This window comes from Colossoma macropomum, unplaced genomic scaffold (assembly GCF_904425465.1).
Source record: "Colossoma macropomum unplaced genomic scaffold, Colossoma_macropomum, whole genome shotgun sequence".
NCBI classification, from domain to species: domain Eukaryota; kingdom Metazoa; phylum Chordata; class Actinopteri; order Characiformes; family Serrasalmidae; genus Colossoma; species Colossoma macropomum.
The window spans coordinates 33,567,735-33,581,528 of NW_023494807.1; positions in this window are offsets into that span (position 1 = coordinate 33,567,735).

A 13,794-nucleotide genomic window follows, 5' to 3' on the forward strand; every position below is an offset into this window, starting at 1 on the left:
TCTGTTCCAGTCCATCCCAAAGGTGTTCAGTGGGGTTGAGGTCAGGGCTCTGTTCAGGCCACTGGAGTTCCTCCACACCAAACTGGTCACTCCATGTCTTTATGGAGCTGCTTTGTGCTCAGGGGCTCAGTCATGCTGGAACAGGAAAGGCTCTTCCCCAAACTGCTGACACAAAGCTGGAAGCAGATAACTGTGTAAAATGTCTTTGTGCTGCAGCATCAACATCACCCTTCACTGGAACTGAGAGCCCAAACCCTGAAAAACAGCCCCGCCCATCATCCCTCCTCCACCAAACTGTACTGTTGGCTCTTATGCTTGTCTGCAGCTGCTCAGCCATGGAAACCCATTTCATGAAGTTCCTGACACACAGTTCTTGTGTTGATGTTGCTTCCAGAGACAGTTTGGAGCTCTGTAGTGAGTTCTGCAACACAGGATAGACTCTGTGAGTTTGCGTGGTCTACCCTTGTGGCTGAGCTGTTGATGCTTTCAGTTCACAATATTAGCACTGACAGTTGTCCAGGGCAGCTTTAGCAGGACAGAACATTTAACCTTTATACACCTTTTAGCAATGGAAGTGGCTGAAGCACCTGAACTGAGTAATTAGGAGGGGTGTCCACATACTTTTAGCATATAAACCATATTACAAAGACAACACAGCCTGTGTATATGGAGTAAAGCTTCAGTGTATGAAAGTGATATACAGAAATACTTAATGAAAAATGTAACAAACTTGGAAATACAGTATATATTTAAAGAGACAGGCCATCCGTGCATATCTTCCATTCTTTGGCCTTAAGAGTGGTCAGTATTAGTAAAAGTGATTCTCATCTAGTTCTGTATCTAGTTACAACACAGCAGTGCCACAAGCTAATATGTATGTGCTGTACATCGAATAAATTGTCAACAAAGAATCTCTATTAACATTCACAACGAGGCTCGAACCCCGTCCAATAAACCATCTTTTATCGCTGTCCCAGATGGAAGTATTTTATTATTATTTATTGTTATTTGAGACGTGTAATATATAAACCACAGCGTGTGACACTTTTATGAGTGGTTGAAAGAGGCTTGGGTCTGCCAGCCGCTGTTATTTCACTGATGTGTCTTGCAGTGAGATGGAGTGGCAGCCTGTAATGTTACCTGTCAAATGTTCCACCGTTATTTTTTTCATGAATAATAGAGGAAATGTTTTTGTGCTGTTTTAGACCTTTGCCTTGAGCCAGAAGACGTTCTGTATCCTCAAACCGGTTTCTTTCAACTATACTGCTTTCTCAAAGACTCTAAAACCCAAACTGACCTTAGTTTGTAGGTGGGTTGTCACACTTTCGCTCTTTTCTCAAACCAAATAATCATTTCATTTTATTGGTAATTATTATGTCTTATATCCAGAGCCGGTTCTGACCTCCCTGGGGCCTTAAGCAAAATTCTGCAAAGGGGTCCTCGTGCCTGACTAAACTATTTGCAATGGCCACACAGTCACACCTGATGCCCCAGTGCTCCCACTACAATCCTCCCACCTTTAAACCAGTCTGCTCCATCTGTCACTCTAAGAATAGGTTGATCTGTACAGAACAGAATGAGATACACAAACAATATTTATCAATCAGTTAATATTTACTCCTCTACTGACAGACTTGATCACCTGAAAAATTATAGATAATATTATTGTTAATTTAATCCGCAGGTTCACTTTTACACGTTTTAAAATATACTATTTAAAAATGCTATTTATACTCTGGCTTGGCTGAACAGTTGATGGTTGTTATTTACTGAGAGATGTGTGTCCATATTGTCCAGCATGTCCAGCTAATCAACATTTTAAATTGAATATTTAATCAATAGTCAATGCCCAGTCCATTGCTGTCCATTCTGCATTAGTCAGAGCTGTAAGTAAACCCTGACTGAGAGTCTAGATCATCACTGTCCTGTTTTAAAATGATGAACTCCTATGAGGTGAGAGCATCACGCCCAGATACTGTCTGGACTGGACTGGACTGGACTGGACTCCACAGATGCTGCTACAAAATGTGAGCTTCATTTCCTGCACATGCATATGAACACATTTACATGCAACTCAGTTATCTTTTCCAAGCTGAAGTTGCCCCTCAGTGTTCATCAAACGTAGCACATCAACTTTTATTGGTTAAATGCTGCTGTTATTTTCTGACCTCTCACTCAGAGAGGAGAGAACACAGGTCCACCTGGTGTTTTTTTCTTTTCTTTTTTCATGTGATTCCAAACGCAGGACTCATAAGTACTGCTACAAGCCATCGAAGCCTCTGAGAAGCAGCGGTTTGTTTGTTTCTTCACTCTGCGTGAGGGTCAGGTTTCCTGCAAAGAGAACTGCAAATTTCTACTTCAGTCACAGTTTAATGGTGTTAGAAAAACCCACCACAGACGCATTAAACAAGCCGATAACGTCAGCGAAGTCTGCCTGCTCCATTTAACAGCACCCCGTATTATCAGAAGAGCAGAAGCACTTTTGGTGACAGAATGAGAACAGATGTCTGCAGAATCTGAAGATTATTATTTAAACAGACAGAGAAAAACTGTGGAGCATCAAATGAATCTGCTTTAGTGCTGTTAAACAACTCGGATTCAGTGATTTCTAACACTAATTCAGAGGAGTGTACAGTGAGAGTCAACACTTCGGACACTTCTGAAAAGTTTTCCTTATATTTACTATTTTTGGTGTTAGAATAATAGTGAGATATGAAATGTATTAAATAAAACATATTGAATTATGCAGTGTCCAAATAATATTCTTTTGATATTCTTTTGCCTGAAGTAGGTTTGTATGTTCTTGACATTCTCCCATGAGGGGCCACCTGGGATGATTTTCTAACAGGAAAACTGTAAAGGAATCTAAAGGCTACATCTTAGTACTACTGAACCACATTACACACAGAGAAATCCACAGTAGATGATGTGGCTTGAAAATTTACATGGAGACAGGAGATCAGTCTCAAGTCTTTAACAGACAAATGCTGATTGCCTGCTACCACAGCTAATGCTACTAGCTCAGTCATGTCATACCGTACGTCTTATACCTTACAGCTGGAAAACAGTGAGATTTTAGACGAGTTTAGCTGCGGTCACACCCAACGTGAGTGGAAACAGCCACTTGAACGGGAAAAAGACATGAGAACGCAAAAAATCACTTTGCTTAAGTAGCGCTAAATTTCACTTTGTGTAGATGAACTTTTACCCTGCAAACCTTCATGAACCTCAGAAACGTCAGCCAATAGAAAACAAGAAACCCTCGCAGAGGGTGAAAACAGCGAGATGACAGTCTGGTGTGGCTACAGCTTTAGTTAGGAACCTGATCAATTCACTAAATGATGTTGAATGTTTTATTCCATCAAATCGTTACAGTAGAGTACAGTAAGAAACGATACTGAGCTTGATGTTTATGGGAGCTTTACTGTGTGCTCTAGCTGAGCTCTGCTGCGCAGTGTGGAGCTTCTCATCCGGTGTGCGGTAACCTTTAGATAGCTGCTGTAGTCTTTAGACGGAGTGTGGTAGCCCTCAGATGGCTGCTGTAGTTCTGAGACGGTATGTTGTAGTCTTTAGACAGTGTGCAGTAGTCTTTAGATTCCTGCAGTAGTCTTTAGACAGTGTGCAGTAGTCTTTAGATTCCTGCAGTATTCTTTAGACGGTGTGCAGTAGTCTTTAGATTCCTGCAGTAGTCTTTAGACAGTGTGCAGTAGTCTTTAGACAGTGTGCAATAGTCATTAGATTCCTGCAGTAGTCTTTAGACGGTGTGCAGTAGTCTTTAGATTCCTGCAGTAGTCTTTAGATGGTGTGCAGTAGTCTTTAGATTCCTGCAGTAGTCTTTAGATTCCTGCAGTAGTCTTTAGACGGTGTGCAGTAGTCTTTAGATTCCTGCAGTAGTCTTTAGACAGTGTGCAGTAGTCTTTAGATTCCTGCAGTAGTCTTTAGACAGTGTGCAGTAGTCTTTAGATTCCTGCAGTAGTCTTTAGACAGTGTGCAGTAGTCTTTAGATTCCTGCAGTAGTCTTTAGACAGTGTGCAGTAGTATTTAGATTCCTGCAGTAGTCTTTAGACAGTGTGCAGTAGTATTTAGATTCCTGCAGTAGTCTTTAGTCAGTGTGCAGTAGTCTTTAGATGGTGTGCAGTAGTATTTAGATTCCTGCAGTAGTCTTTAGACAGTGTGCAGTAGTCTTTAGATTCCTGCAGTATTCTTTAGACGGTGTGCAGTAGTCTTTAGATTCCTGCAGTAGTCTTTAGACGGTGTGCAGTAGTCTTTAGATTCCTGCAGTATTCTTTAGACGGTGTGCAGTAAGTCTTTAGACAGTGTGCAGTAGTCTTTAGACAGTGTGCAGTAGTACTTAGATTCCTGCAGTAGTCTTTAGACAGTGTGCAGTAGTCTTTAGATTCCTGCAATAGTCTTTAGTCAGTGTGCAGTAGTCTTTAGACAGTGTACAGTAGTCTTTAGACAGTGTGCAGTAGTACTTAGATTCCTGCAGTAGTCTTTAGTCAGTGTGCAGTAGTCTTTAGTCAGTGTGCAGTAGTCTTTAGACAGTGTGCAGTAGTATTTAGATTCCTGCAGTAGTCTTTAGACAATGTGCAGTAGTATTTAGATTCCTGCAGTAGTCTTTAGACAGTGTGCAGTAGTCTTTAGATTCCTGCAGTATTCTTTAGACGGTGTGCAGTAGTCTTTAGATTCCTGCAGTAGTCTTTAGACGGTGTGCAGTAGTCTTTAGATTCCTGCAGTAGTCTTTAGACAGTGTGCAGTAGTCTTTAGACAGTGTGCAATACTCATTAGATTCCTGCAGTAGTCTTTAGATGGTGTGCAGTAGTCTTTAGATTCCTGCAGTAGTCTTTAGACGGTGTGCAGTAGTCTTTAGATTCCTGCAGTAGTCTTTAGACGGTGTGCAGTAGTCTTTAGATTCCTGCAGTGGTCTTTAGACGGTGTGCAGTAGTCTTTAGATTCCTGCAGTAGTCTTTAGACAGTGTGCAGTAGTCATTAAATTCCTGCAGTAGTCTTTAGACAGTGTGCAGTAGTCTTTAGACGGTGTGCAGTAGTATTTCGATTCCTGCAGTAGTCTTTAGACAGTGTGCAGTAGTCTTTAGATTCCTGCAATAGTCTTTAGTCAGTGTGCAGTAGTCTTTAGATGGTGTGCAGTAGTATTTAGATTCCTGCAGTAGTCTTTAGACAGTGTACAGTAGTCTTTAGACAGTGTACAGTAGTCTTTAGACAGTGTACAGTAGTCTTTAGACAGTGTGCAGTAAGTCTTTAGACAGTGTGCAGTAGTACTTAGATTCCTGCAGTAGTCTTTAGACAGTGTGCAGTAAGTCTTTAGACAGTGTGCAGTAGTCTTTAGACAGTGTACAGTAGTCTTTAGACAGTGTGCAGTAAGTCTTTAGACAGTGTGCAGTAGTCTTTAGACAGTGTACAGTAGTCTTTAGACGGTGTGCAGTATTTAGACAGTGTACAGTAAGTCTTTAGACAGTGTACAGTAGTCTTTAGACAGTGTACAGTAAGTCTTTAGACAGTGTACAGTAAGTCTTTAGACGATGTACAGTAGTCTTTAGACAGTGTACAGTAAGTCTTTAGACAGTGTGCAGTAGTCTTTAGATGATGTACAGTAGTCTTTAGACAGTGTGCAGTAAGTCTTTAGACAGTGTACAGTAGTCTTTAGGCAGTGTACAGTAAGTCTTTAGACAGTGTGCAGTAGTTTTTAGATGATGTACAGTAGTCTTTAGACAGTGTGCAGTAAGTCTTTAGACAGTGTGCAGTAAGTCTTTAGACAGTGTCCAGTAGTCTTTAGGCAGTGTACAGTAAGTCTTTAGACAGTGTACAGTAGTCTTTAGACAGTGTGCAGTAAGTCTTTAGACAGTGTGCAGTAAGTCTTTAGACAGTGTCCAGTAGTCTTTAGACGGTGTCCAGTAGTCTTTAGACAGTGTCCAGTAGTCTTTAGATGGCTGCATTGGCCCCTCAGAACTATTCAATCATGCATTTTCCACCATCTGCAATACAGATGTGCGCATCAGTCACCAAGGAGCTGCAGATAACTATTTACTGAATTTTTATGTTAAACATTTGCACAGAACTATCATTATTAGTCCCTCAGATGGAAGATAAAATGACAAAGTATTCAAAAATCAAAATATTTGTTTGTTATAGTTCTATTATGAACATTTTCTGGTGCACTTACGCGACCACTGAGAAGCTGTTTAAACATTTAAACCTCCACTACTCATGTTTTATTCAGGGTTGGCAGGTCTGTATGACATTAGAGAGAAGCTAAAGTGTTTATCAAAAATTATAATTTAATATTTAATTAATTTATTTTACTTAACCTTTCATGACTGTTTGAAAATTCTGACTCATTCCCTTAATAAAGCAACAACATTATGTACATTTGTGTTAGAAATGGTCAAGCATTTAATCAGAAGCTTGTTTGAAAATACCTTCAGGATTATGAAAAACATTCAATCAGTGAAGAAGGTCCAAAGTTTTGGCTGGAATTATGCAGGAATCTATGTAGACGTAGAGCATCAGTGGAAAAGCCTGGACTCTGGAATATCAGGAGTATCAGGTAAAACACTATCAGACTGGAACTGGCTTTAGTTTTCTGTGGTTCAGAGCTTTTACAGTCACGCTGGAGAACATGAGAAGCCGTTCCCTCAACACAGAAGGCTTAGTAAAGCCTAGTAGTTAATGAGGTGCATATCACTATAAATAATGCTCTAATTGAGGGCTGTAGGCTTCGCCTGTGTCTGTAAGACTGTTGGCCTGATGGTGTGAACGCTGTAAACACATCAACTCATTAGGACAGTAACAAATGAGGGCTCTGCTGTAATTTGTCCAGTTCTCTCTGATGCTGGCCGGCGTGCTCGGGGCGTCTCTGCTGTGCACTTTACTGCCCACGGCCGGCCATTTGATTGACAGCTCCAGAGCGAAGAGCCAGGGCAGACTGTCAGCTCAAATCATGCCGAGGACAGAAGAGAGACAGCAAGAACAACAAGGCCAACATTAAAATTAAAATTAAACAGTCCAGACAAAAATCTAATTTACTCCACCTCCCCACCCTAAATGGAGTCAGTCAGCCGTAGTTCTTGGTACGGTTTGGTAGTTCTTGCTATGGTTTGCTAGATCTTGGTATGGTTTGGTAGTTCTTGGTACAGTTTGGTAGCTCTTGGTATGGTTTGGTAGTCTTTGGTATGGTTTGGTAGATGTTGGTATGGTTTGGTAGATGTTGGTATGGTTTGTTAGATCTTAAAATGGTCTGATAGGTCTTTATATGGTTTGCTAGATCTTGTTATGGCTTGGTAGTTTTTGGTATGGTTTGGTAGATCTTGGTATGGTTTAGTAGATCTGGATATGGTTTGAGCAGCAGGAGATCTTGGTATGGTTTGATAGTTTTTGGAATGGCTTGGTAGATTTTGGTATGGTTTGGTAGTTCTTGGTATGATTTAGTAGATCTTCGTATGGTTTGATATTTCTTGGTATAGTCTGGTGATGCTTGATCTTGATATGGTTTGGTAGTTTTTGATCTTGGTATGGTTTAGCAGTTCTTGGTATGGTTCGATAGTTCTTGGTCTTTATGGTTTGATAGCTCTTGGCATGGTTTGGTAGTTGTTGGTATAGTTTGGAAGAGCTTGCTATGATTTGGAAGTTCTTGTTATGGTTTGTTAAATCTAGGAATGGCAGATTATGCACTGGTTTGGAAGTTCTGCGTATGGTTTGCTAGGTCTTGGTAGGGTTTGGTAGATCTTGCTGTAGGTTTAATAAATTGTGCTTTTATGGCCTATACATTTTTATTAGAACAATAATGTTAATATGGCCAAATGTTCCTGTTATAAAAACAGTATTACTGTTATAGTGGATTATTATTGTAATTATTTGTTTAAGTAACCAGAACGTCAAAGTCCTTCATCATTAAAGCCCATTAATGTTTGATGAGGTGAAATGTTCTGTGAATGGAAGGTGGAAAAATTGAATAAGAAGCTGCAGAATTGGAAACTAACTTTGCTAACACACTTGAGGCATGTATGTAATGATTCAGACATGCAGTTAGCTGAAAGCTAATTGGTGGAATATAAGCTTCCATAACTTGTTAGCTACTTTAGCCTTGTAGCTCCAGTGCTGAAACTGAAGAGGCAAACAAACATTTGCCTGCGTTTGGAGTAAAAGGAGAAAACTCTCAGACTGTCTCTTTAACCTCCTCTCTGCACTCAGTATGCAGTCAGTGGCTCAGAGAGATGCTGAGGGAAGTTGCTGATGTTGTTGTTTTGGATTTCGAGCCTAAATCTGCGCTGATAGGCCCCGTTTCTCTCAGGGGAACCGAACCCCGTGGGGAGTAAAAGTGCTTTGGTGGCGCGCTGACTGAATCGTTTACGCTCTCACCTTGAAGGCGTAGTCTGAAGCATGCAGAATTCACAGCAGCGTGGTGGAGTGTCACTTTTTATTCTGTCGCTCCTCCGAAAAATTCAGTAATTGATCCATAAATGCAGAGTTTGCAGGAATGAACTCAACAGTTCTAGATATTCCCAAACAGTTAGTTTTGGAACAAAACCTGGTATTTAACCATTGCGCTCACCCCAAAAAGTCCAAGCTAGCCACACTGGTGATTAATATATACACCGATCAGCCATAACATTATGAGTGGACACAGTGTTTAAAAACTCCAGCAGCACTGCTGTGTTTGATCCACTCGTACCAGCACAACACACACTAACACACCGCCACCAAGTCAGTGTTACTGCAGTGCTGAGAATGATCCACCACCCAAATAGTACCTGCTCTGTGAGGGTCCATGGGGGTCCTGACAACTGAAGAACAGGGTAAAAGGGGGCTAACAAAGTATCAGAGAAACAGATGGACTACAGTCTGTAACTGTAGAACTACAAAGTGCACCTATATAGTAAGTGGAGCTGATAAAATGGACAATGAGTGTAGAAACAAGGAGGTGGTCAGAATGATATGGCTGATCGGTGTATTATATAATAAATATAAAGACTCTCATTTGGTTAATGCAGCACTAACAGCAGCTGATAAAAATGACAGACAAGCCTTAAAAAACTAGCCAAGAACTGGGTTTGATTCCTGACTGAGAATCAGGTCTATTATTATTGTTGATTGTGGCGACGCTGATCCGGAAGCCCACTGAGTTTCGTGAGGTTTATTTCAAATGAGGCACTAAAACCCTCAAAACTAAAGAGACTCCAGACCAAACAGTGACTCCTGTGGGAAAGACATGAGAGTATTTTCAGTGAAAACAGGATGGACTGCAGCTCCAAATCACAGCCCACATCTACATCTACCTTTTTTCTTTTTCCCCCTTTTTGATTGACCTGAAATGGACGTTCTGATCTTTTCAGGCCCGAATTCACAGGTTTTAAGCAATGAAAAAAAAATGCCAATAAATAGAAGTTGATTTTAGTTTTTCTGTGGGTTGCTATGCTACTTATAAACAGATGGGCCTTGGGGTGGAAAAGGTTGAGAACCCCTGCCTTACAGAACATTTTTACCTTTCTGTCTTGTTTAAAGTATCAATGCTAAGATAAAATTCCAGAGTTATGAGCAATTAAATTATTATGAACAATAATCACTATAAGCAAATCTTCAGCTGAGAAATAAAAGGATCTCCAGCCAGTTCCGCGTCAGAGCGGAGCGTCAGGGTTACTGCTGCTCAGAAATCACAGAGAGCACGTTTAGAACCGCCTGCTGTCCGGCGTGTTTCGGTGAAAGTGATGATTTGACACAGTAGGACCACGTCTTAACGCTAGTGCAGCTCCCACGCTAATTAGCCGCTGTATTGATCGTTGGGGGCAGCTGGTGATTCTGGTCTGATCAGCACAGATTGAAACCCAACAGACTCACAGTTTTCCGTACAGACGACAGAGTGACGCTGTGACTCACTGTAACGGCCTCGGGGTCTGTGGAGGGTCTAGAGTCAGAACCGCTAGTATGGATCTATTTCCGTATGAGAACCCTGAAACTATCCGCGGCTGTGATTTCGTCGTCTGGCACGGTTACCATTCAGACGACTGGACTCGACACAGAGCCATTAACAGAGTGGCCTACTTTGAGGTAAGACTGACCCACACTGCCCTCAGCTTCTGTTACCGTTAACACGTGCTTTAAGAGTTCTTTAGTAAAGGGAATGGTTCTATATGGAACCATGAACACTCAGTGATCCCGTTGCATGATTGAAGGGTTCTTTGTATGGTGAAAGTGTTCTTCAGATTGAAGGAGAAGGTGCTGTAGATGGTTCTATGTATAACCCTTGAAAATGGTTCTATATAGCACGTAAAAGGGTTCCACAGTTGTTACTGGCCAAAGAACCCTTCCTGCTAAGAGTGCAGGAACACCATTAAATAGTTCTTTTGAATGGTTAAATTGTTCTTTTCTGCACTTTCAGCCAAAATGGTTCCAAACAGCACTGAACCGGTTCTATGATTTAGACAATAGCAGAACAGTATATGTTTATACAACAATATAATAAAAAAGCAGAACCATTTTTGGTGCTATGTAGAACCATTTTTAATTTTTTTATTTTAAGAACCGTATACAACAGGTTTTCCATCACAAAGAACAATTTTACCATCGAAAGAACCATTTATGCATTTGCATGGTTCTTATATACCACAAAGGGTTATCTCAGTGATGCCATAGAAGAGCCAATTTGGTTCCCTAAAGAACCATGTTTGAAAAAGAGATTTGTTAGTGCAAAGAACTAATGTCAAGGTTTTTACACTCACACATCCCATTTGCTAAAAAGAGTTTTCTATAGAATTGTCCATTGAAAGGTTCTTCTGTGGCATCATGCAAAGAACCCTTTCTGCCATCGGTCCTTTATAAAGAACCCTTGTTTTTAATGTTGTATAATGGAAACCAGTTGTATTTGATTCTTCAGATAGAACCTTTTAAAAATGGTGCTGTATAGCGTCAAAAGGGTTCGGCCATAGAACCTTTTATTCGGTACTGCATAGAACTTAAGATTACATTTTTGTTTTTACATTACAGCTCTTAATTCTTAGATTAACAGATTTAACTGCTTTATTTTATGTACAAATTAAGCATAATTGAAAAGTAATCATACCACTTTTTAAGTGACGTTACTGAGGACATCACTAGTTGCACTTTTGTCCTGAATTAATGATCAGAACCAGATTATGACCTTAATTAACGTTCCCAACACTGATGGTTACGATACTGTGTACAAAAACTTTGCTGAACATTTAAAAAGTTTGCTGCTAAATGCTAATTTCTAGATCACATCTATAAATTCATTACTGTGTAAAGAAAGCATAGTTAGCATGTAGCCACTATATACAGTATGTAGCTACATTACAGGACAAACGTTTGGAAACAGGAACTGATTTTTTTTACTTTATTTGTAACGTTTACACGTTTCTTCCCTTCTATTTTCCCCAAAGCAGTTTGTTCCAGAATATTCCATGGGCCAAAGTTTTATTTGGCTCAGGCAAACTTGCCTGACCTCCCCAACTCCCCAACCCCCCCTCAATCAGTCTCCCCTCATACTACCTCCACCATGTTGAAGGTACAGTCTGAACTCACACACTATAACTGGTACACAGGCCACTATTAAGTTTATTTTTTCTCCAATATTTTGAGCAAATAAACAGTAAATCTGCATTAAAATGAGTAGAACAATAGTAGTATTTAAACATTATACATATATACAGATATACTGGCAAAAGTGTGAGGCTTTGTTTGGTTCTTGGCCTAAAACAGGACAGAACGTTTGCGCGTCCTCAGCTGATTCTGAGAGAAAAGCCGTCCTCACGCAGTTTGTTGCTGACAGGACTGAACAGCTTTCAGGGTTTATTTTTCACATATTCAGTGCAGTTTGTGTCTGTTTGTCCTGACGTGTCTGTGCTGATGGAGCGGTGGAGCTGCGGTTGGGTTCTCAGAGGCTCTCTGGGCTGTGCAGCGCCTGTCCTGCTAACATTAGCCCTAAAACCTACACTACCTATGAAGTGTTGGGTTAGCGAAGGGCTTGAGTTTCTGAAGTTTGGCCAACACGTCCTGATGAATTACACAGTGACAGATTTAGAGCAGCACTGCAGCTCAGCTCACCAGCAGAGACACACCCCTCATCATACAGTACACTCTGAAAAAGAGGGTTCTTCAAGGGTTCTTTAGTGAAAGGGAACAGTTCTGTTTAGAACCATGAACACTGAAAGACATGGTTGTCTGCACGGTGAAATGGTTCTTCAGACTGATGGAGAATGGGCTGTAGATGGTTCTATACAGAATCTTTTTGAAAAGGGTTCTATATAGCACCAAAAAGGGTTCTGCTATTGTTACAAGCTTGACACCATAATAATACAAAAACCCTATTTGGTTCTGTATAGAACCATTTACAGAAAGTTTCTCCATCAATCTGAAGAATCAATTCATGGTGTAAAGAACTCTTTGATCGTGCAAAGGGGTCTTTGAGTGTTCATGTTCTATATACAACCATTTTCTTTACTAAAGAACTCTTAAAGAACCATCTTGTTTGAGAGTGTATATAGTACCAAAAGGTTCTTCTGTTGCGATGTCAAGCTTGTAAGAACACTTTTTGGTGCTGTATAGAATCATATACAAAACACTCTCCATCAATCTGAAGAACCATTTAAACATGCAAACGAACTAACTGTACATAAAACCATCCCCTTTTCTAAAGAACACTGAAGAACCATTTTTAAGAGTGTCAGAAGTTTGGCCACACCCACTTTCTTATTTTTACCATTTACCATGTTTTAGAATGACAATGAAAACACAGCATTACACAGTGAGGAAATAAAGCTCTGACACTTTAAAGGTGAAATGATTTTTCTAAATTCAGAGTGGTTTGGTGTGAAACGCTCCGTTCTAGATAAACCTACCGAGTCAGAACTGTTCACAGTGGTGGTGATAGGAACCAGACGTCCACCTCTAAAAGCTCCCTCACAGAAAGTTCCTACATGAAATGGTTATGAATTCACTGCCTGATGACTGAGACACTGTTTTATGATAGTTTAGAGAACTTAAACTCCATTCATGGTGGAGGGATACATGCAGGGCGCTGTGAGGCAAAATAGTCCCCAAAGAAAACTTAAAACATTATATATATATTCATTATTTGCCCCACAGGTCATTACATTTTAATGGAAGATTACAGGAAAACAAGAATTTAGTCTTTGATATGAAATGATAAATCATGCTCAATGTGTCAAACTAACAAGGTTAAAAAAGGTGCACTTTAAAAAAGGGTTCTTCAAGGGTTCTTTAGTAAAAGCAATGGTTCTGTTTAGAACCATGAACCCTCAAAGAACCATTTAAGCATGCAAATTTATGCATATGGTTCAAAAGGGGTTTTTCCATTGATGTAATCCTGACATCATAACAATAGCAGAACCCATTTTGGTGCTGTTTCGACCCATTTCACCATGCAGAGAACCTTTTAAGCCTGAAATGGTTCTACTATAGAAACTCTATTACTGAAGAACCATCTTTTTAAAGTGTATAGTTCTGACTAAATCAGTAGTTGCTGGACAGTAAATCAGAAATAAATCTGTATCCTATTTGCTTTATGCAACATTACATGTTTGGGGTGGTGGTTTCGGGGGGTGTGGGGGTAAAAAAGTAGGTCAGGCAGAGTTCCCGGGTGTTTGTTTGCAAGTTAGACGTCTAAATGTAACCCGCGAGTGAACTCGCTTCAGAGCCAGATCAGTGGAAACCTCAGGAAGATTCAAAAACCATCTCAGCTGGTCATTCGATCTGAGCTGCAGAAGCTGATAGGTCTGTGAGGTCATCAGAAGCATGCCACCC